Source organism: Macaca nemestrina, chromosome 8 (genome assembly GCF_043159975.1).
Source record: "Macaca nemestrina isolate mMacNem1 chromosome 8, mMacNem.hap1, whole genome shotgun sequence".
NCBI classification, from domain to species: domain Eukaryota; kingdom Metazoa; phylum Chordata; class Mammalia; order Primates; family Cercopithecidae; genus Macaca; species Macaca nemestrina.
This window is the reverse complement of record NC_092132.1, coordinates 75,413,974-75,434,504: the sequence shown is the minus strand read 5'-3', so window position 1 is coordinate 75,434,504 and position 20,531 is coordinate 75,413,974. Positions and strand designations below refer to the sequence as shown.

Below are 20,531 nucleotides of genomic sequence, written 5' to 3'. Positions count from 1 at the left end.
ATCGTCCCACCTCAGCTTCCCAAAGTGCCAAAGTGCTGGGATTACAGGCATGAGCTACTGCACCCAGCCAATATCTTCTTCATGCAGCCAAGAAAACAGGTTCAAAGGGACATCTGCCTAGTGTCACCTCACTGGCTTAAAAGCTCAGATCCCAGCTCTGCCACTTACTAACTGAAGAAATTACTTGCTCTCTATGAGCCTTAATCCCCTTGTATGTAAAGTGAGGATAACCCTACTACCTACCGTATAATGTAAGAGATTTCATAGTGGTTGGGATTGAGTATTCATCATATGACAGGCCCTGAGATAAATGCCCTTGGAGTGTTAGTTCATCTAACTAAGTCATGGCCAAATTGTGACAAGATCCAAGCCTTCAGATTCCAGTCCTCATATCTTCACTACACCAATGTTGCAACAAACAAATACAACATTACACACACACTTCCCATAGACTTCTTAACAAAATAAATCTATGAGTTTCACATAATTAAACACACTTTTTGCTGAGTAAATATAGTTGGAAACTAACAACAGCTAAAAGCAAAAAGGTTTCAAAAATCTATGTAAATGACTTCATATACGGAGAAAAATCTCTTTCAGTTTAACTTCCTAAGTCCCATTTAATTCTATCTGCTGCATTCATACTGTCTGCATGAAGGTTTTTGCATAAAATTACAATGGCTAATGCAATGCATAAAGACACAGTCTCCTTTAAGAGACCATTTCCTCCTTGGATGATGACAACACACTTGGCTGCCTGTGATGTGAGCCCAAGAGTTTGGCTAACTTCGCATTATTTTTGCCACTCTCTGGTTTACAGATACAACATATAATGTCAGCAATTTGAAGTCATATTTCATTCTTTTCCTGGAATTCAGTACACACAGAATGTATTATTTCCTAAGTTCTTACCTGCCATTTGAAACTTAGAAAAATTCTGAGCTTAGCCACAATTATGATTTAAAAGGTTGAAAAAAGATTTGGAGAGCAATTTAAGAGGACAAATATTATTCAGAGTAAAGCAGAAATGATGAAAGCCATCTCCAACTGTATGGAGTGTTCTTTCCTTGGGCTCCTGACAAGCTGTTCTCTCAAAAGATCACATTTGTAACACTAAGTTTTTGGGCAAAATGTTTACAGTCTGACTTCTTGTCAGATCTGAAGATATTCCATAGTCAGACATCCAAGCAGACACTGGTGGTTGCCTATATTCACAGTCATGCCTCCACCTTCTGCCTTGCTAATAATATCTCAATTTCATTCGGGTAGCCCATACCCATTATTTCACGTGAGTCCAGACTCTTCCCTAACCGTGACCGGTTTAATCATACTCTTATTTCGTTCGCCCAATGACTGGTTTAGATATGAGCATGTGGCATGATTCTGACCAATGAGACATGAGGGAAAGTCTGCTGTGGGAGGAAAGTGGGTTTCTGGAAAAGATTTTTCACTGGTAAAAAGAGACAGCTCCTCTTCAACCACTTAAGAGTTACCTTCTGAGCCAAGCACAGTGACTCATGCCTGTAACTCCAACACTTCCTGAAGCCGGGGCAAGAGGCTCTCTTGAGCTCAGGAGTTCAAGACCAGCCTGAGCAACATAGGGAGGACTTGTCTCTATAAAAAGTAAAAATAAAAAAATAACTGGGCATGGTGGCACACACCTGTGGTCCCAGCTACTTGGGAGGCTAAGATGGGAGGATCACTTAAGCCCAGAAGGTCCAGACTGCAGTGAGCAGTGATTGTGCCACAGAACTCCAGCCTGGTCATTGGTGCAAAAGTCTGTCTCAAAAAAAAAAAAAAAAAGAGTTATCATCTGTTTATAAAGATGGAATATAAGGCCGGGCGCAGTGGCTCATGCCTATAATCCCAGCACTTTGGGAGGCCAAGGCAGGCAGATCACCTGAGGTCGGGAGTTCAAAACGAGCCTGACCAACATGGAAAAACCCTGTGTCTACTAAAAATACAAAATTAGCTGGGTGTGGTGGTGCATGCCTGTAATCCCAGCTACTTAGGGGACTGTGGCAGGAGAATCACTTGAACCCAGGAGGTAGAGGTTGCGGTGAGCTGAGATTGCGCCATTGCACTCCAGCCTGGGCAACAAGAGTGAAACTCCATCTCAAAAAAAAAAAAAAGATGGGAATATGAAACTAGAGCAGTCATATACACCATAAAGAAAACCAACCAAAGTCATACTCAGCAGAGCCAACTCACTGAGTATGAAAGTCCTTGATACTGCCTTTGACTTTGAGTCATTGAATTAACAAACCCAAGAATAAGAATAGACTTATTTTTATTTGAGGGGATCTGTTTTTCTCATTGTTTAAGTCACTTGAGAAAGATTTCCTAGTAACATACCAAACACACCTGTGGGGAAAAGAAAGAGAGATCAGCCTGTTACTGTGTCTATATAGAAAGAAGTAGACATAAGAGACTCCATTTTGTTCTGTATTTGAGATGCTGTTAATCTGTGACCCTACCCCCAACCTTGTCCTTGCAAGAGACATGTGCTGCGGTGACTCAAGGTTTAATGGATTTTGGGCTGTGCAGGATGTGTCTTTGTTAAACAAGTGCCTGAAGGCAGCTTGCTGGTTAAAAGTCATCACCATTCTCTTAATTTCAACTACCCAGGGACACTACACAGCCAAAGGTCGCAGGGACCTCTGCCTAGGAAAGCTAGGTATTGTCCAAGGTTTCTCCCCATGTGATAGGCTGAAATAATGCTAAAAGGTTTATGGAGATGTTTGCATATGCATCTCAAGGCACAGCATTTTCCTTTAAACTTATTCATGTCACAGAGGTTTTTGTTCATATGTCTTACTGCCGATTTCCTCCCTACAATGATCCTATTGTCCTGCCACTCCCTTATCTTTAAGATGGTAAAGATAATTGTCAATAAATACTAAGGGAACTCAGAGACTGGTTTCTCTATACTTTGTCTCTGTGTCTCATTTCTTTTCTCAAGTCTCTGGTTCCACCTAACGAGAAACACCCACAGGTGTGGAGGAGCAGGCCACCCCTTCACACACCCAATTCAAAACCAGGTTACCTGTCAGTCCTATATTCTAACCCTTCACTACACATTATCAAGTCTTCTTAAATTTTCCCACCCAGCTGTTTCTTTCCCTAAACTTCCCATTGCTAATCCAAGCTCTTATGTAACACTTCATTTCTGGATTACTCAGTAATATAACTTCTTAGCTCTTCTCTAGTCTTTAGTCTCAAATATTTTCAGGTTTAATATTTCTCAAACACAATGACTTCCTGTGGCAGATGTTTGAAGGCTCTCAATTTTGTACAATGAATGTTGGCTGAATTCTTCACCTAGTATTCAAAGCCTTACATTAGACTTTAGAGTACCCGATTAACTAACCCAACTTCACTCTAGGAAGACTCATGCCCTACTGAACAGCACATGTAACACAATACTAAATGCCAGTGTTGGGCATTGCCTAAGAGCAGCTGGCAGCCCTGGGGTGGCTGTTTCTGGAAGTCAGATGCCCTTTGCCCTGGAAGTAGAACCTCAGCCTCCCTGACATTCAGTTGTTATCAATGATTTGTTTCTCTCTTAAGTTTCTTCACCTTTTAGACTTCTTATGCCTACCTTGTCTTTATTTTCTTTTACTTTACATAGTTATTTTTCACATTTTGATGACTTTTTAAAGTTTCTTTTTGAAATTTTGTTACTTGTTTCAAAAAAAACTATTTTGATTCTCAACTCTCCAGCTTTATTTTTAACATATTTCCTTCTCACTTTCATCCTTACCTTTTCATTTCAGTAGTTCTAGCTTTCCATGTCTTTTAACTCTTTTACACAACTCTAATTTTCAAAATGTCTTACTCTTTTACCTGTCTTAAACTCTTAGTGCTTAGTTGTACTCTTTTTTAAATTTTTTTCTTAGATGATTCTTAATTTTATCTCCTCTAGCTTTTTACCTCTTTCTATTTTACTTTTTTATTCCCTTTCTCTTTCCAATATAATTTCCTTACATGTGATTGGTTTTTCTGGGTTGATTGGTTGTTTGTTGAGATGGAGTCTCACTCTGTCATAGGTTGGAGTGCAGTGGCGCAATCTCAGCTCACTGCAACCTCCATCTCCCAGGTTCAAGTGATCCTCCTGCCTCAGCCTCCTGAGTAACTGAGATTACAGGCACCGCCACTGCGTCCAGCTAATTTTTGTATTTTTAATACAAACAGGGTTTCATCATGTTGGCCAGGCTGGTCTGGAACTCCTGACCTCAAGTGACCCACCTGTCTCAGCCTCCCAAATTGCTCGGATTACAGGTGAGAGCCACCGTGCCCAGCTATGATTAGTTTTTTTTATGGCTACCAGGAAATGTGACTAGAAGTTTGCCACTGAACAAAGCCCACAGTACAGATAGGGGAGATTAGAGGTCTTCTGTCCTCTGTACCCCAAGAACCCACACTGTGGTCTTGTACACTAGCCTATCTTGTCTTTCCATATTGTTTCACCTCCTTTGGCAGGTGCCCAAGATTATTTCTTATAATTAAGTTTCCACCCCTACTCCCTCCCCTTCTTTCTTCTTCACTAGGAAGAAGAAAGAAACTTTATCATGATAAAGCTAAGATGCCAGACACCCACACACATACTCACACACATGCCCCACTGGGCACTAGACTATTTTCTCAAATAAGAACTTACAAGTTAAGTCAGCTGAGTAGTTCTCTCCACCTACAATATCAGACCCTAAGGGGAAAAGAGGGCCTGTTTTACCGCACGTCATGGAGAAGTTCCCTAGGCACTGAGAAGTCACTAAAGCTAGAGCCTCTTGTGCCTTTCTTCCAAAAATGGAACTGGACAGTCTTCTAGGGCAATTCAACTCCTGGCAGGTTCATCTACTCATCCTTCCATGCAACAGGTATTGAGCATCTTGTATATTCTAAACACTAGGGATGCAGCACTGAATGAGGCAGATGTGGTCTCTGCTGTTCTGGTGATTATATTTTAGTGGAATAAGAAAGACAAGTATATAAAAGTGCAAAATAAGTGCATTGAAGATAAGAAAACAGGATGTTGTGCCTAAAAGGGATGATGGGAGATATCAAGGTAGATTCTCTGAGAAAGTGACACTTGAGGCAAAACTTGAGTGAAACAATGGAACCAACCATATGAGTATCTAAAAATGGCAGAAAGGTAAAGTAGTTTGCATTCCCACCTACGGTTTACAATGGTTCCCTTTTCTCTACATCCTCACCAATACTGGAGTTTCACTCGTTGCCCAGGCTGGAGTGCAATGGCGTGATCTTGGCTCACTGCAACCTCCGCCTCCCGGGTTCAAGTGATTGTCCTGTCTCAGCCTCCCCAATAACTAGGATTACAGGTGCCCACCACCAAGCCCAGCTACTTTTTGTATTTTTAGTAGAGACAGGGTTTCGTCAAGTTGGGCAGGCTTGTCTCAAACTCCTGACCTCAGATAATCCACCCGCCTCAGCCTCACAAAGTTCTGGGATTACAGGTGTGAGCCACCGCACAAGCCTTATATATCTTTTTGTTAGCAGCCATCCTAACAGGTGTGGAGTGATATCTCATTGTGGTTTTTAATTTGCATTTCCCTGATGATTAGAGATGTTAAGCATTTTTGTCATGTATCTATTAAGCATTTTTTTCATATATATATTGGCCGTTGGTATGTCTATGTAGATCCTTTGAGCATTCTTTTCTTTTTTGAGACAGAGTCTCACTCTGTCACCCAGGCTGAACTGCAGTAGTGCAATCTAAGCTCACTGCAACCTCCCGAGTTCAAGCAATTCTCCTGCCTCAGCCCCCCGAGTAGCTGGGATTATAGGCCCGTGACACCACACCAGGCTAATTTTTGTATTTTTAATAGAGGCAGGCTTTCACCATGTTGGCCAGGCTGGTCTCAAACTTGTGACTTCAGGTGACCCGCCTGCCTTGGCCTCCCAAAGTCCTGGGATTACAGGCGTGAGCCTTTTTCTTTTTTTCTTTTCTTCTTTTTTTTTTTTTAATACAGTTTACCATGTTGCCCAGGCTGGTCTCAAACTCCTGGGCTCAAGTGATTCACCCAGCTCAGTCTCCCAAAGTGCCAGGATTACAGGTGTGAGCCACCAAGCCCAGCTTTTGAGCATGTTTTAAATCAGGTTATTTGTTTTCTTGCTATTGAGTCGTTTGAGTTTTTTAATATATTTTGCATACTAGCCCCAATTAGATATATGGTTTACAAATATTTTCTTCCATTCCATGGGTTGTTTCTTCACTCTGTTAATTGTTTCCTTTGCTATGCAGAAGATTTTTAGTTTGATGAAATCCCATTTGTCTTGGGGTTTTTTTTTCTTTTTTTCTTTTTTTCTTTTTTTTTGAGACAGAGTCTCAGGCTGTCACCTGGGCTGAAGTGCAATGGCGGCATCTCAGCTCACTGCAACCTCTGCCTCCTGGGGTCAAGCAATTCTTCTGCCTCAGCCTCCCGAGCAGCTAGGATTACAAGCACCCAACACCACACCCAGCTAATATTTGTATTTTTAGTAGAGATGGGGTTTCACCATGTTGGCCAGGCTGGTCTCGAACTCCTGACCTTGTGATCCGCCCACCTCAGCCTCCCAAAGTGCTGGGACTAAGGCATGAGCCTAATTTTTTGTATTTTCAGTAGAAGCGGGGTTTCACCATGTTGGCCAGGCTGGTCTTGAAATTCTGACCTCAGGTGATCCACCCACCTCAGCCTCCTAAAGTGCTGGGATTATAGGCATAAACCACTGCACCCCCCATTTGTCTATTATTGTTTTTGTTTCCTGTTCTTTTGGAGTCCTATCTAAGAAATCACTGCCCAGATTAATGTTGAGCTTTTCTTCTAGTAGTTTTAGGGTTTCAGCTCTTACATTTAAGCCATTTTGAAAATAGATGGAGATTCCTCAAAAAAACTAAAATTAGAATTACCATATGATCAGTAATCCTTCTTCTGAGTATAAACCCAAAGGAATTGAAATCACAGTGTCAAAGAGATATCTGCATTCCTATGTTCATTTCAGAATTATTCCTGATAGCCAAGATATGAAAGCAATCTAAGTGTTTATCAACAGAAGAATAGAGAAAATGTGGTAGGCCAGGCATGGTGGCTCACACCTATAACCCCAGCACTTTAGGAAGCCAAGGCAGGTGGATTGCTTGAGCCCAGGAGTTCAAGATCAGCCTGGGCAACAGGGTGAAACCCTATCTCTACAAAATAATACAAAAACGAGTGCGACTTGGTAGCATACACCTGTGGTCCCAACTACTCAGGAGGCTAAGGGCTGAGGTGAGAGGATCACTTGAGTCCAGGGGAATCAAGAGTGCAGTGAGCTGAGATCACACAGTTGCACTCCAGCCTGGGCAACAGAGCAAGATCCTGTCTCTAAAAAAAAGAAAGAAAGAAAATGTGGTGTATACACACAATGGAATACTATATAGTCTTTAAGAAGAAGAAAATTTTTGTCAGTCACAACAACATGAATGGAACTGGAAGACATTATGGTAAGTGAAATAAGCCAAACACAAAAAGACAAATGCTATATCATCTCACTTTATGTGGGATCTAAAAACATCAAAGGCACAGAAACAGAGACTAGAAAGGTAGTTACTAGAGGCTGGAGGGGAAGAGGAGGGATGGGTAAAGGGAAGGTATTAATCAAAAGGTGCTAAGTCTCAGACTGAAGAAATAAGTTTTAGTAATCTATTGTACCGCATGATGACCACAGTTGTTTTTTTTTTGTTTGTTTCTTGTGTTTTTTTGAGATAGGGTCTTGCTTTGTCACCCAGGCTGATGTGCAGTGGCAGGATCACAGCTCACTGCAGCCTCAACCTCCCAGGCACAAGTGATCCTCCCACTTCAACCTCCCAAGCAGCTAGGACTACCAGCATGCACCAACATGCCTAGCTAATTTTTTTTTTTAAATAAAGATGAGTTTTGCTATGTGCCCAGGCTGCTTTTGAACTCCCAGGGTCAAGCAATCCACTTGCCTCCCAAAATGCTGTGATTACAAGCATGAGCCACTGCACCACGCTGACCACAATTTTTTTTTTTTTTTTTTTTTTTTTTTTTTGAGATGAAGTCTCATTCTGTCACCCTGACTGGAGTGCAGTGGTGCGATCCCAGCTCACTGCAACCAGGTTCCTCCTCCCAGGTTCAAGCAATTCTCCTGCCTCAGCCTCCTGACTAGCTGGGACTACAGGCACCTGCCACCACCCAGCTAATTTTTTGTATTTTTAGTACAGATGGGGTTTCACCATGTTGGCCAGGCTGGTCTCCAACTCCTGACCTCAGGTGACCCACCCGCCTTGGCCTCCCAAAGTGCTGAAATTACAGACGTGAACCACTGTGACTGGCCCACAATTTTTTTTTTTTTTTTTTTTTTTTTTTTTTTTGAGACAGAGTCTAGCTCTGTCTCCAGGCTGGAGTTCAGTGGCGCAATCTCAGCTCACTGCAACCTCCGCCTCCCAGGTTCAAAGGATTCTCCTGCCTCAGCCTCCCAAGTAGCTGGGATTACAGGCACTCACCACCACGCCCAGCTAATTTTTGTATTTTTATAGAAATGGTGTTTCACCTTGTTGGCCAGGATGGTCTCGATCTCCTGACCTCGTGATCTGCCCACCTCGGCCTCCCAAACTGCTGGGATTACAGGTGTGAGCCACCACGCTGGTCCACAATTATTAATAATGTGTATTTCAAAACTACTAAAAGAACTGAGCCCAGTGGCTTACGCCTGTAATCCCAGCACTTTGGGAGACCAATGTGGATGGATCACTTGAGGTCAGGAGCTAGAGACCAGCCTGGCCAACATGGTGAAACCCCATCTGTACTAAAAATACAAAAAATTAGCTGGGCATGGTGGCGTGTGCCTGTAATTCTGGCTACTCAGGAGGCTGAGGTAGAAGAATCACTTGAATCTGGGAGGTGGAGGTTGCAGAGAGCTGAGATCGCACCACGGCACTGTCCAGCCTAGGCAACAGAGCAAGACTTGGTCTCAAAAAAAAAGATTGCTAAAACAATATATTTTTAACATTCTCACCACAAGAAAAAAAGATGATAAGTTGGTAAGGTAATGGATACGTTAACTAACTTGATTGAATCTTTCTACAATGTGTACATAGATCAAAATGTCACATTGTACCCCATACATATACATAATTATTATCAACTAAAAATAAATAAATAGGTGGGCGCAGAGGCTCACACATGTAATCCCAGCACTTTGGGATGCTGGGGGGGTGCGGATCACCTTAGGTCGGGAGTTCGAGACCAGCCTGACCAACAGGGAGAAACCCTGCCTCTACTAAAAATACAAAATTAGCCAGGCTTGGTGGCATGTGCCTGTAATCCCAGCTACTTGGGAGGCTGAGGCAGGAGAATCACTTGAACCTGAGCGGCAGAGAGCCGCGACCACGCCATTGCACTCCAGCCTGGGCAACGAGAATGAAACTCCGTCTCAAAAAATAAATAAATGAATAGACTGGCACAGTGGCTCACGCCTGTAATCCCAACACTTTAGGAGGCCAAGGCGGGCAGATCAGGAAGTCAAGAGTTGGAGACTAGCCTGGCCAACATGGTGAAACCCTGTCTCTACTAAAAATACAAAAAAATTAGGCAGACATGGTGACAGGCACCTGTAATTCCAGCTACTCAGGAGGCTAAAGCAAGAGAATCACTTGAAACTGGAAGGCAGAAGTTGCAGTGAGCTGAGATCGCACCACTGCACTCCAGCCTGGGCAACAAGAGTGAAAATCCATCTCAAAAAAATAAAATGTAATTAATTAATTAACGTGAAGAAAAATGGAAAAATAAATTTAAAAGGCAGAAAGTTACAGCAAAAACAACTGCAAAGAGCCTGAGGTGGGAACAAGATTGGCTTAGTGGAGAAGGAGAAAGAAGGCCACTAGGGCTCAGAGAATAGTGAGGAAGGGGAGACAGGCAAACGTGAAGTTAGGCTCGGCCACCCCAAAGGCCAGAGAGCAAGTCTGGCGGTGTGAGGAGGTCCTAGCCCACCAGATCACCTCTGGAGTCCCTTGTAGGACACTACAAGGAGGAGTCCTCGCCACAGAGCCAAACCTGCCCCATTTTGCACAGCCTGACTTTATACTGTCCCCCAGACTCAGGAAAAGCCTCTGTACAGCCCTCTCCTACCAGAAGGACCAGATTTTCAGGCCACTCCCAACTTTACCCAATTTACCCTTCCCAAGGGTAGCCTTGGGAATCCTTCTTGAACTGACTCAGCAAAGCCCAAGCCACCACAGAGAGCCTGGCCATAAAGACCTGCAAGTCTGACTCATCTCCAGACCCACTTAGGGGGCATGGGCTTGGCTTGCCTGATCTGGGGGAAGCCATTCCCTGCAGGAAACAGCAGCTTCTGCGTGTGCCAAGCTGTGTGTGCTGTATGATAAGGTAAGTAAGTGGCTGCACATGTTTATATTCTGTCTATCTAGTCTGTGTAATGTGGTTCTCAATGACTAAGGCTCTTTTTCTGAGACAGAGGCAGTAAAAAGTGAAGACCCTAAAAAAAAGTTGCCCATGGTAATTTTCCAATATTATTTCAGTTTATTATCATATGCCTATCAGACTGACAAATTCAAAAACAGCCTTCTCTAATATTTGGAGTTTTATTTCTCCAAATGTATTAAGAGCTTGAAGAAAAGGGGAAAAAAAAGTTATCTGTGAAACTTAATGACATCCTGCAGTTTAAGAATCATTCAGCATTTTTTTTTTTTTTTTTTTTTTTGAGATTGAGTCTTGCTCTGTCACCCAGGCTGGAGTGCAGTAGCACAATCTCGGCTCACTGCAACCTCTGCCTCCCGGATTCAAGTGATTCTTCTGCCTCAGACTCCTGAGTAGCTGAGATTACAGAAATGCACCACCACACCCTGCTAATTTTTGCATTTTCAGTAGAGATGGGGTTTTGCCATGTTGGCTAGGCAGGTCTTGAACCCCTGATCTCAGGTGACCAGCCCACCTCGGCCTCCCAAAGTGCTGGATTTACAGGCATAAGCCACCGTGCCCGGCCTCATTTAGCGTTTTCAGAAGTCCATTTGGGAGGCCAAGGCGGGAGGATTGTTTGAGCTCAGAGGTTCAAGATCATCCTGGGCAACATGGGAAACCCTGTCTCTACAAAAAAATGCAAAAATAGCCTGGCATAATGGCATGTTCCTATAGTCCCAGCTACTTAGGAGCCTGAGGTAGGAATATTGCTTGAGCCTGGGAGGTTGAGGCTGCAGTGAACCAAGGTCGCACCACTTTAATCCAGCCTGGGTGACAGAGTGGAACCCTGTCTCAAAAGAAAAAGATAGATTCCATTCCAAGATGGCCAAATATAAACATCTCTGATCTGCAGCTTCCAGCATGATCGACACAGAAGACAGGTGATTTCTGCATTTCCAACTGAGGTAGCTGGTTCATCTCACTGGGACTGGTTGAACGGTGGATGCAGCCCATGGAGGGTGAGCCGAAGCAGGGCAAGGCATCACCTCACCTGGGAAGCACAAGGGGTAGGGTAATTTCCCTTTCCTAGCCAAAGGAAGCCGTGACAGATGGTACCTAGAAAAATCGGACACTCCCACACAAATACTGCACTTTTCCAATGGTCTTAGCAAACAGCATACCAGGATTATATCCCGTGCCTGGCTTGGTGGGTCCCACACCCGCAGAGCCTTGCTCACTGCTAGCACAACAGTCCGAGATCAAAGCAGCAGTCAACAGTCTGATCAAGGTAGTTAGATCAACAGTCTGAGATCAAGGCAGCAGTCTGGCAGGGGGAGGGGCGTCTACTATTGCTGAGGCTTGAGTAGGTAAACAAAGCAGCCAGCAAAGCTCAAACTGGGCAGAGCTCACTGCAGCTCAGCAAGGTCAGCTGCCTCTGTAGTCTCCACCTCTGGGGGCAGGGCATAGCTGAACAAAAGGCAGCAGAAACTTCTGCAGACTTAAACGTCCCTATCTGACAGCTCTGAAGAGAGCAGTGGTTCTCCCAGCATGGTGTTTGAGCTTGGAGAACAGACAGACTGCCTCCTCAAGTGGGTCCCTGATCCCGTGTAGCCTAACTGGGAGACACATCCCAGTAGGGGCTGACTAACACCTCATACAGGCAGGTGCCCCTCTGGGATGAACCTTCTAGAGGAAGGATCAGGCAGCAATATTTGTTGTTCTGCAATATTTGCTGTTCTGCAGCATCCGCTGGTGATACCCAGGCAAACAGGGTCTGGAGTGGACCTCCAGCAAACTCCAACAGACCTGCAACTGAGGGACCTGACTGTTAGGAGGAAAACTAACAAATAGAAAGGAATAGCATCAACATCAACAAAAAGGACATCCACACCAAAACCCCATATGTAGGTCATCAACATCAAAGACCAAAGGTAGATAAAACCACAAAGATGGGGAGAAACCGGAGCAGAAAAGCTGAAAATTCTAAAAACTAGAGCACCTCTTCTTCTCCAAAGGATCGCAGCTCCTTGCCAGCAATGGAACAAAGCTGAATGGAGAATGATTTTGATGAGCTGACGGAAGTAGGCTTCAGAAGCTCGGTAATAACAAACTTCTTCGAGCTAAAGGAGGATGTTAAACTCATCACATGGAAGCTAAAAACCTTGAAAAAAAAATAGATGAATGGCTAACTAGAATAAACAGTGTAGAGAAGACCTTAAATGACCTGATGGAGCTGAAAACCATGGCACGAGAACTTGTGATGCATGCACAAGCTTCAATAGCCGATTTGATCAAGTGGAAGAAAGGGTATCAGTGATCGAACATCAAATTAATGAAATAAAGTGAGAAGAGAAGTTTAGAGAAAAAAGAGTGAAAAGAAATGAACAAATCCTCTAAGAAATATGGGACTATGTGAAAAGACCAAATCCACGCCTGTTTGGTGTGGCTGAAAGTGACGAGGAGAATGGAACCAAGTTGGAAAACACTCTGCAGGATATTATCCAGGAGAACTTCTCCAACCTAGCAAGGCAGGCCAATATTCAAATTTGGAAATACAGAGAACACCACAAAGATACTCCTAGAGAACAGCAACCCCAAGACACATGATTGTCAGATACACCAAGGTTGAAATAAAAGAAAAATTGTTAAGGGCAGCCAGAGAGAAAGGTTGGGTTACCCACAAGGGAAGCCTATCAGACTAACAGCAGATCTCTCAGCAGAAACTCTGCAAGCCAGAAGAGGGTGGGGGGCCAATATTCAACACTGTTAAAGAAAAGAATTTTCAACCCAGAATTTCATATCCAGCCAAACTAAGCTTCGTAAGTGAAGGAGAAATAAAATCCTTTACAGACAAGCAAATGCTAAGAGATTTTGTCACCACCAGGCCTGCCTTACAAGAGCTCCTGGTGGCCGGGCCAGGCCGGGCCAGGGGTGGCAGGGGGCGGCTTGGCCACACTGGGGGCCAGGCTTAGTGCTCACACTAGTCTGCCACCCCCAGGACATGTTCCTCATGATCTGGCTCCACAAGACCACCATCTTCATGGATGCCAAGCAGTCCAGCACAGTGTTAGAGCTGAAGCGCATTGTCGAGGGCATCCTCAACCTGCCTCCTGATGAGCAGCGGCTGTACAAGGTTGACCATCTTGGATGATGGCAAAACACTGGGTGAGTATGGCTTCACCAGTCAAACAGCACGGCCACAGGCCCCAGCAACAGTGGGGCTGGCCTTCCGGGCAGATGACACCTTTGAGACCCTGTGCATTGAGCCGTTCTCCAACCCCTCCAAGCTGCCTGATGTGATGAAGCCCCAGGACTCAGGAAGCAGTGCCAATGAACAAGCCATGCAGTGAGGACCCCCAAGAGGCCCATTGCCCCCAGTAAAAGAGATCTGGGAAAAGAAAAAGAAAGTGCTCCTGAAGGAAACACTAAACATGGAAAGGAACACCCAATACCAGCCACTGCAAAAACATGCCAAATTGTAAAGATCATCGATGCTATGAAGAAACTACATCAACTAACCAGGCAAAATAACCAGCTAACGTCATAATGACAGGATCAAATTCACACATAACAATATTAACCTTAAATGTAAATGGGATAAATGCCACAATTAAAAGACATAGACTGGCAAATTGGATAAAAAGTCAAGACCCATCAGTGTCCTGTATTCAAGAGACCCATCTCACGTGCAGAGACACACATAGGCTCAAAATAAAGGGATGGAGGAAGATCTACCAAGCAAATGGAAAGCAAAAAAAAAAGCAGGGATTGCAATCCTGGTCTCTGATAAAACAGACTTTAAACCAACAAAGACCAAAAGAGACAAAGAAGGCCGTTACATAATGGTAAAGGGATCAATTCAACAAGAAGAGCTAATCTTCCTAAATATATATGCATCCAATACAGGAGCACCCAGATTAATAAAGTAAGTCCTTAGAGACCTAAAAAGAGACTAAGACTCCCACATCGTAATAATGGGAGACTTTAACATCCCACTGTCAATATTAGACAGATCAACAAGACAGAAGGTTAGCAAGGATATCCAGGAAGTGAACTCAGCTCTCCACTAAACAGACCTAATAGACATCTACAGAACTCTCCACCCCAAATCAGCAGAATATACATTCATGTGAGCATCACGTCGCACTTATTCCAAAATTGACCACATAGTTAGAAGTAAAGGACTCCTCAGCAAATGTAAAAGAACAGAAATCACAACAAACTGTCTCTCAGACCACAGTGCAATCAAATTAGAACTCAGGATTAAGAAACTCACTCAAAACCACACAAATGCATGGAAACTGAACAACCTGCTCCTGAATACTGAATACTCCTTACTACTGGGTAAATAATGAAATGAAGGCAGAAATAAAGATATTCTTTTGAAACCAGTGAGAACAAAGACACAACGTACCAGAATCTCTGGGACACAATTAAAACAATGTGTAGAGGGAAATTTATAGCACTAAATGCCCACAAGAGAAAGCAGGAAAGATCTAGTGCCTAACATCACAGTTAAAGGAACTAGAGAAGCAAGAGCAAACAAATTCAAAAGCTAGCAGAAGGCAAGAAATAACTAAAATCAGAGCAGAACTGAAGGAGATAGAAACACAAAAAAAAACCTTCAAAAAATAAATGAATCCAGGAGCTGGATTTTTTAAAAAGTCAACAAAATTGATAGACCACTAGCAAGACTGATAAAGAAGAAAAGAGAGAAGAATCAAATAGATACAATAAAAAATGATAAAGGGGATATCACCACCAATCCCACAGAAATACAAACTACCATCAGAAAATACTATAAACACCTCTATGCAAATGAACTAGAAAATCTAGAAAAAATGGATAAATTCCTTGACACATACACCCTCCCAAGACTAAACCAGGAAGAAATTGAATTTCTGAATAGGCCAATAACAGGCTCTGAAATTGAGGCAATAATAAATAGCCTACCAACCAAAAAAAGTTCAGAACCAGATGGATTCACAGCCGAATTCTACCAGAGGTACAAAGAGGAGCTGGTACCATTCCTTCCGAAACTATTCCAACCAATAGAAAAAGAGGGAATCCTCCCTAACTCATTTTATGAGGCTAGTATCATCCTGATACCAAAGCCTGGCAGAGACACACAAAAAAAAGAGAGACTTTTAGACCAATATCCCTGATGAACATCGATGCGAAAATCCTCAATAAAATACTAGCAAACCGAATCCAGCAGCACATCAAAAAGCTTATTCACCACGATCAAGTCGACTTCATCCCTGGGATGCAAGGCTGGTTCAACATATACAAATCAATAAACAAAATCCATCACATAAACAAAACCATAGACAAAAACCACATGATTATCTCAATAGATGCAGAAAGGGCCTTTTACAAAATTCAACAGCCCTTCATGCTAAAAACTCAATAAACTAGGTATTAATGGAACGTATCTCAAAATAATAAGAGCTATTTATGACAAACCCACAGCCAGTATCATACTAAATGGGCAAAAACTGAAAGCATTCCCTTTGAAAACTGGCACAAGACAGGGACGTCCTCTCTCACCATTCCTATCCAACATAGTGTTGGAAGTTCTGGCCAGGGCAATCGGGCAAGAGAAAGAAATAAAGGGTATTCAATTAGGAAAAGAGGAAGTCATATTGTCCCTCTTAGCAGATGACATGATTGTATATTGAGAAAACCCCATCGTCTCAGCCCAAAATCTCCTTAGGCTGATAAGCAACTTCAGCATAGTCTCAGGATACAAAATCAATGTGCAAAAATCACAAGCATTGTTATACACCAATAACAGACAAACAGAGAGCCAAATCATGAGTGAACTCCCATTCACAATTGCTTCAAAGAGAATAAAATACCTAGGAATCCAAGTTACAAGGGATGTGAAGGACCTCTTCAAGGAGAACTACAAACCACTGATCAAAGAAATAAAAGAGGACACAAACAAATGGAAGAACATTCCATGCTCATGGATAGGAAGAATCAATATTGTGAAAATGGCCATACTGCCCAAGGTAATTTATAGATTCAATGCCATCCCCATCAAGCTACCAATGACTTTCTTCACAGAATTGGAAAAAACTACTTTAAAGTTCATGTGGAAACAAAAAAGAGCCCGCATTGCCAAGACAATCCTAAGCAAAAAGAACAAAGCTGGAGGCATCACACTACCTGACTTCAGACTATACTACAAGACTACAGTAACCAAAACAGCATGTTACTGGTACCAAAACAGGTATATAGACCAATGGAAGAGAACAGAGTCCTCAGAAATAACATCACACATCTACAACCATCTGATATTTGACAAACCTGACAAACACAAGAAATGGGGAAAGGATTCTTTGTTTAATAAACGGTGCTGGGAAAACTGGCTACTCATATGTAGAAAGCTGAAAGTGGATGCCTTCCTTACACCTTATACAAAAATTAATTCAAGATGGATTAAAGACTTAAATGTAAGACCTAAAACCATAAAAACCCTAGAAGAAAACTTGGGCAATACCATTCAGGACATAGGCCTGGGCAAAGACTTCATGTCTAAAACACCAAAAGCAATGACAACAAAAGCCAAAATTAACAAATGGGATCTAATTAAGCTAAAGAACTTCTGCACAGCTAAAGAAACTACCATCACAGTGAATAGACAACCTACAGAATGGGAGAAATTTTTTGCAATCTACCCATCTGACAAAGGGCTAATATCCAGAATCTACAAAGAACTTAAACAAATTTACAAGAAAAAAGCAAACAACCCCATCAAAAAGTGGGCAAAGGATATGAACAGATACTTCTCAAAAGAAGACATTTATGCAGCCACCAGACATATGAAAAAATGCTCATCGTCACTGGTGATCAGAGAAATGCAAATCAAAACCACAATGAGATACCATCTCACACCAGTTAGAATGGCAATCATGAAAAAGTCAGGAAACAACGGATGCTGGAGAGGATGTGGAGAAATAGAAATAATTTACACTGTTCGTGGGAGTGTAAATTAGTTCAATCATTGTGGAAGACAGTGTGGCAATTCCTCAAGGATCTAGCACTAGAACTACCATTTGACCCAGCGATCCCATTACTGGGTATATACCCAAAGGATTATAAATCATGCTACTATGAAATAGAAACACTTTTACACTGTTGGTGGGAGTGTAAATTAGTTCAATCATTGTGGAAGACAGTGTGACAATTCCTCAAAGATCTAGAACTAGAACTACCATTTGACCCAGCGATCCCATTACTGAGTATATACCCAAAGGATTATAAATCATGCTACTATAAAGATACATGCACACTTATGTTTATTGCGGCACTATTAACAATAGCAAAGACTTGGAACCAACCCGAATGTCCATGAAGAATAGACTGGATTAAGAAAATATGGCACATATACACCGTGGAATATTCTGCAGCCATAAAAAAAGGATGCGCTCATGTCCTTTGCAGGGACGTGGATGCAACTGGAAATCACCCTTCTGAGCAAACTATCACAAGGGCAGAAAACCAAACACCACATGTTCTCACTCATAGGTGGGAACTGAACAATGAGAACACATGGACACAGGGCGGGGAACATTATACCTGGGGCCTGCCAGGGGGTGGGGTGCAGGGGGGAGGGATAGCATTAGGAGAAACACCTAATGTAAATGATGAGTTAATGGGTGCAGCAAACCAACATGGTACATGATTATCTATGTAACAAACCTGCACGTTGTGCACATGTACCCTAGAATTTAAAGTATAATTTTAAAAAATAAAGAAATAAATAAAAGACACTGGTGTTCAAGGGTTTACCTTTCAAATATCCTAATTGAACAAGTCTAAGGATAATGGCAGTTTGTGCTCATTTATGGAATTAGTAATCTTACATGAACAAGGACCTCTAAAGAATTGATCTTGTTCTCCAACAGCATAGACATTCTGTGGCACCACAGTGAATGGGATATTTAAAGTTTTCTAAAGGCATTTGATATCTGTCAGACACCAGGCAAGCTGCTAACTTGAGGCATTTCACAACTTCAACATTAGATAGCTACATTCATTTCAGTGATGTCACGCCTTTGCAAAGCTAGACTTTTGCCAGTTCCTTTGATATAAATAATTAAAAAAAAAAAATCAGGCCGGGCGCAGTGGTTCACCCCAGTAATCCCAGCACTTTGGGAGGCCAAGGCAGGTGGATCACTCAAAGTCAGGAGTTTGAGACCAGCCTGGCCAACATGGCAAAACCTTGTCTCTACTAAAAATACAAAAATTAGCTGGGCATGGTGGCACATGCCTGTAATCCCAGCTACTCAGGAGGCTGAGGCATGAGAATTGCTTGAACCCAAGAGGTGGAGGTTGCAGTGAGCCGAGATCACACCACTGCACTCCAGTATGGGCAACACAATGAGCCCCTATCTCAAAAAAATAATAATAATCACATAAAACTGAGTGTGGAACAAGAAATGAAGGTGGCTGTCTTGTCTGGATCCAAACTTTGAGAAGTTGTGTAGAGCCCAAGAAGTACAAGCATATTATTAGTAATTATGGTTATTTAAGAATAAAACAAAAATAAATCTTTTATTTCAATTTATGAGTTTAATAATTTTCAGATGTCTACCAAATACTATTACTTGGACCTAACTACTTAGCAAGTGAATACTCAGGGCACTATGAACTGAAAATTTTTTTAAATCTCTGCCCTATCACTTTGTCTTAAAATAAAATGTCAATTTTATGTGGCATGTGTTTTATTTTACAATGTCTATTAGTAATATTACTAAGGTCTCATAGCCTAGGCAACATAGTAAGACCCCATCTCTACAAAAAAAATTAAAAAATTAACTGGGCATGGTGGCACACACCTCTAGTCCCAGCTACTCAGGAGGCTGGGGTGAGAGGATCACCAGATCCTGGGTGGTCAGGGCTGCAGTTAGTCATAATCATGTCACTGCACTCCAGTCTGGGTGACAGGGCAAGACCCTATTACAAAAAAAAAAAAAGTAAAAGAAAAATAAGTTATCATAATCTGTGTGCAAATTATGCTATGTGTCTAAGTACACTTTGTGCTGCTATAACAACATATCTGAGAATGGGTAATTTATAAAGAATAGAAATGTATTGACTCACAGCTCTGGAGGCTGGGAAGTCCAAGAGCATGGTGTTGGCATCTGGTGAGGGCCTTCTTGCTATGTCATCCCAAGGCACAAGGCAAGAGAGTAAGAGAGGACAAGAGGGCAAGAGATCAAACTCACAGCCTCAAGTCCTTTTTAAATCATCACTAGTCCATTCATGAGGATGGGGCCTTCATGATCTAAACACTTCACATTAGGTCCCACCTCCCAACACGGTTGCATTGGGGATTAAGGTTCCAACACATGCTTTTTGAGGGACACTACATAGCACTACATTAATAAGCATGAGACTTCTTGTGCAGTTTAAGAAGTTTATTGACTTCAACCTGATTAAACAGACGTGATGATTATGGAATGAACGTTTGCAACCCTTCATATTCATATGTTTAAGCCCTAACCCCCCCAACATGATGGTACTTGGAGATGGGGCCTTTGGGAGTAATTAGGTCTAGATGAGGTCATGAGGATGAGGTCCTCATAATAGGATTAGTGACCTTATGAGAAGAGACACTAGAGAGTCCTCTTTCTTTCTTTCTCGTTCTTTCCTTCTTTCTTTCTCTTTCTTTCTCTCTCTTTCTCTCTCTCTCTCTCCCCTTCTTCCTCTCCCTCTCTCTCCCTAGCCTTCTGCAATTCAGGAAGCAGGCCCTTAGCAAACATTCCTTTCCTTAGATGAAGGGAAAATAAGATGGTAATAAGCAAACCTGACTAGAACCTGCCAGATGCTGTCACATGAGTGACAGGAAAAGTGCAGGAAGCAAGAGTGAATTACACCTTCCCAAGTGGCATACTGTATCTCAGTTGGGCATGAAGCACAGTGCCCAACACATTCTACATGCCCAAATATATTAGTAAAATGAATGTGTAAATGAATGACCCCAGCTGGGAGGCTTAGGAAGGTATAAGAAGCATATTTGTGTGAAATACATTTTAAACAGAAAAAAAATACCATTATTAGATATCCTTTGAAAGTTATTTTGCCTTTTTTTAAAAAAACACA

At 42.3% G+C, this 20,531-nt stretch overlaps 1 pseudogene; it reads left to right on the top strand.

Moving 5' to 3' along the window:
* The first annotated feature begins 12,466 nt into the window (after nucleotides 1–12,466).
* Nucleotides 12,467–13,765, top strand: LOC105483607 (elongin-B-like; annotated as a pseudogene).
* Nucleotides 13,766–20,531: the final 6,766 nt, after the last annotated feature.